General features: G+C 37.3%; 1 pseudogene; it reads right to left on the bottom strand.

Annotated features, from left to right (window-relative positions):
• Positions 1-312: 312 nt before the first annotated feature.
• On the bottom strand, positions 313-1,415 carry LOC105873304 (M-phase phosphoprotein 6 pseudogene; annotated as a pseudogene).
• Positions 1,416-4,616: the final 3,201 nt, after the last annotated feature.

Raw genomic sequence — 4,616 nt, forward strand, 5'->3', positions numbered from 1 at the left:
GACATCAGCAGCCACTGGGACTTATTTCCCACTGGCCATTTTTTTTTTTTTTCAGAGATAGTTTTGACAAGAGACTGGAGAAAATCCTTCTCAGTTATGTGGGGAATATGGAATTATTAGATTTGTAAGATGTATTTTGTTTGCCTCAGAAGAGCCCAACTTTAAGCTTGTTAAGAATTGTAATTTATAGCAGAAAGCAAAGCAATAACGAAAGCACTCCCTTAGAAAGTATGAATTTACATCTCGTGCTAATGTTCACAAAACATGATCCTAGTCACTTCTTGGAAAATAATAAATATATTGACTGTCATATTTTTTTTAAAAAGTAGATGTTTATTATAGAACACCTTTTTTCTATTAATTAAATGCTTTAAACAAAAAACTATAATACCATGAACTGACAATGACCCGGTAGCATGCAAATACTTCAGGCTGGAGAGGTGTGTTTGTTCTCAGTAAATTTACATATAATAAATATTTATGACATTTGATTCCAAAATGTATATATGATTTGGCCTGACATGATTAATAATTTAAAGTAAAACATAAACATAAGGGCAATTTAAACATCGGTATTAAATGAGTCAATTCAAGGTTAGTGACTGGAGACCTATATTAAAAAAAACTTGAGGTCAAATAATCTTTAGGAAGCAACCCTGTACTGATGTACATTTGAAGATCAAGGGCTAAACTTCCACTCTCAATGAATACCCTTAAGCAAAGGATGTATAACATCCATCACACATCTGTTCAAAAACAGCATGTTTCCAAAATCATACATCTCTTTACAAATAGACATTATAGTATTAATAGCTATAGAGACACCATCAGGATGAGTTCTAAAATATGCTGCTGACTTTCACAAGGCACCCCTGAGCCATCTCTTAAGGCATCCATTTTAATCTTGGGGCTTTAAGAACATCTTCTTTGCTTTAATCAGTTTTACATCTCCATTTTCATCTTCTTCATAATTGGCATGGTCTCTCTTCTTGGCAAACTTTTTCCCAATTGTCCCCACTAAGGTCTCATATCTTCTAGCCATTTCTTCATCTGACACATCGACCTCCTCTGTTTTATCTTCAATAACTTCTGCTTTGTTCTTAGCATTCATCTGAAGCATTAATTTCTCAACCTCAGGATTAAATCTTCTGAATGACATTCTTCCATAGAGAAGATCTTCACATAACAAGAAACTCTGCTCTTCTATTATGAAACTCTCTTTCTCTGTCAGTGCTGGCAAATCCAAGTAACAGCGCTCTTCACCATTGATTTTCTTTTCTTGCTCTTCTAGTTGTTTCTTCGTTTCTGAGTCCAGTCCCCTTTGCATGAACTTCATGCGCAGCAGGTTCTTGGACAACTTGTTCTTCCACTCGGCCGCCATGGCGGCTCCAACCCCGCGCCGCTCTCCAGCTCCAAGCCCCCGACTGTCATATTTTTAATGTCTTCTATGCTTACTATATGCCAGCTACTGCCTCACTCCATACACATTATTGCTAATCTTCACATCAATTCTGTAGATATTTTTCCTACTTCAGATGGAGAAATTGAGGCTTTTATGGAACTGGCCAAGGTCACTTAGCTAGCAGTGGTGGGAGCCAGTACTTTTTAACTCTGAAAGTCTGTGTTTTTAAATTTGGTTCTTAATTTGACATGATGCTGTAGGTGAAGTATGACAGAATATAATCGAGTAGAAATATTATAAACTTGTTTTCTTTAGAGATAGGCTTTCACTCTGTTTTACAGGCTGGCCTCAAACTTCTAGGCTCAAACAATCCTTCCTCCTCAGTCTCCCAAGTAGCTTGGACTATATAATGTAGATTAAGTTTACATTTTCCTCTCTCCTCTTTCCTAAGCCCTCCGGCATATTAGTACCTCATAAGCATAAGATGCTATTAGGGCACAGACTTTAGAGTCAGGCAGGTCTGGGTTGAGTCCAGCTCCATCACTTACCAATTCTCAGACCTTGGCAAGAAGTATAATCTCTAGTACTCAGTTTCTTTAACTATAAATCAGGTATAATAATAGTGCCCGTCTCTTAAGGTTTAAATAAGTGTTACTGAACACATTACCTAGCTTGTAGTAAATACTCAATAATAACACAAATAATAATCATTATCACCATTCATTTAATCAAAGTTCAACTTTTCCTATTGCATTAGATTCTCCTTTGTTGCATAGTTCTCTGTGTGATCTCTTTTTCCTTGAATCATTTTTAAGAATCCTATTATGGCTAATTCTTGACTTTAACTTGATCTTTATAATGCTCTGCCAGGTAGTACAGATGTATTAAAAATGTGTCATATATAAGTTACTTGACCTATTTTAGCTATTGTATATATATGTGTGTGTGTGTGTGTGTGTGTAAATATGTATGTGTGTGTGTTTTAGTGTGTGAGTGACATATAGAAACAGTGAAAGCCCGTTGGGACACCTTATAGGGCATCATTTTGTTAACAGCCCTACTAATCTCCTATTGAGAATTCAGACCCATCTTTAAACAGCTAAACTTACTGGAAGCTCAGTGACTTATATTGTCAAAGCTTACAGAGAGCAAATGCTGGAAGAAGAGACAACCACACCAGCTGTTCCCTTTCTTCTCTCTGCAGATGTGAACACTCCCCACAAACTCTCGTATGAAATCTGGGAGAATCAGAAGGAAAACTGTTGAGCTGTTTATTTTATTGCAAGCAAAGGTTAAGAGAGACTTTTCTGAATATTTTTCTTGGAAGCCAAGAATGAAATCTTATATTACTTGACTGATATATTTATTTTGAGAGAATTTAAGATTTAACTACCTTGAATTGTATCTCTGTTCATGGCATACCTACATGATCTTTTTAAAACCCAAGCACTTCTATGTAACAATTGTGAAAATCTGCTAAAGAAGTTGGGGCAGTGAGATTCAAGGACAAGAGTCACTTTATTGATGGAGCAGGTGGAATCACAAGACTCTATGCGGGCATGCATTTACAGCAAGGGCACTTGGATAAATCAGATGTTTGCTAGATTGCACGAAGATGGTCTTATCCATCCTTACCATGATGGGGATGGCCCTTCTGAGGGGAAATACTCCAATCTAAATGTATCACCATGGCTTATTATAAGATCTCATATGCCAATTTCCTGACTTCAGCTGTAGCACTCTTTCCCCTCATTCAATTTGTGCCAATACCCTAGCTTCCTTTTGATTCCAGAGATAATCAAAGTTCTTTCCCACTTCAGGGTTTTGTACTTTTTCTTCCCTCTGATTGAAGTCTTCCACCTTTAGATCTTTTCATGGCTGCCTCCTCATCCTTGAGGCTTCAGGTTTTATAACTCTTCAGAGAGGACTCCCCTGACCTCTTTTGGCACAAAGGCTAGCTGCCATGGAGCTGAAAACTATTAATATGTTTTCCAGTCTCCCTTGGAGCTGGGTGTTACCCTGAGACTAAGTTCTAGCCAATGAAATGCAAACCAAAGTGTAATGTGGTACTTCGAAAAGAACTAAAAATAAAGAGGTGCATTCTTCTTTCTCCCCTTCTCTGTTTATCCTGTTGCCTTAAACACCCAGTGTGATGACCGGGCTCTCGCAGCCATCTTGGATCATGGGGAAAAGGCTTTCACTAGGATGGCAGAGAAGAGATCTGGAAAGGCTGAGTCCCTGATGAAGTTGTGAGACTCTAAAATAGCCCTGGGTTGTCTACCTCTAGGCTTCTTTTAAATAAGAGTGAAATAAACTTTATCTAATTTAAGCCACTGTTATTTTGAGCTATTTTGTGTGTTCAGCTAAATCTACTCTAAACCAATTAAGGTATCCCTGTCTTGCTTGAGCACACCATGCTCTACTATACCATTATTCTCTGGTTTATCTACTTCATGGCACTTTTAATGGCTGGGAATTGTAATTTCTTTCTTTATTGTTTGTCTCTTCTGTCTAGAATATAAACTATGTGGGGAGGGACCTCATATTCTTTGTTTACTGTGGTTTCTTCAGAGAGTAAACAATGTCTAGTAGCTACTCAATAAAAAATTATGGAGTGAATGAAATCATACACTAAAATTCCTTATACTCATATCAGCATTTGTCTCTGTGATTATGTTTCCATGGCTGACTGTTGAATCACATCTTTCTTTGGATAGAATAATGTATATGAATAAGTCTTTCTAGCCTTAGAGTTTTATGTATCATTGATGCTTTGATTCACTGAGTATTTATACTCAATTTAACCTACATTTCCGAGTTTTTTGGGGGGCATCCATGGTCTTCTCTAAGCACTTACACCAAATCAAATTTGGGTTATTCTTAGTTTCACTACCATATAACCTAAATTATACATATAATATTAATGGAAAGAAACAAGGTGGAAAATGCTTGGTATATGTTGTGCTGAACTCGTGTTTATAATTGTTGCCTCAAATGGAATGAAAGTTTTAAAATTAATTTATGTCTCCCTGATGTGCTAAATGGGACAAGGTTGGTCCTTTGTATAGAGCTATGCTTCCAGGATCCCAATGGCTACATGATTCTGACTGGTGTTCAGCTTTTGTAGAGCCCGATGACAAGCTAATCCAACCCAGCCCTGCCCAGCCTCACTCTGCCTCCCATCTGTGCTATGGCAGAGAATAAGAGTTCACCT

Source organism: Microcebus murinus, chromosome 14 (assembly GCF_040939455.1).
Source record: "Microcebus murinus isolate Inina chromosome 14, M.murinus_Inina_mat1.0, whole genome shotgun sequence".
NCBI classification, from domain to species: Eukaryota; Metazoa; Chordata; class Mammalia; order Primates; family Cheirogaleidae; genus Microcebus; species Microcebus murinus.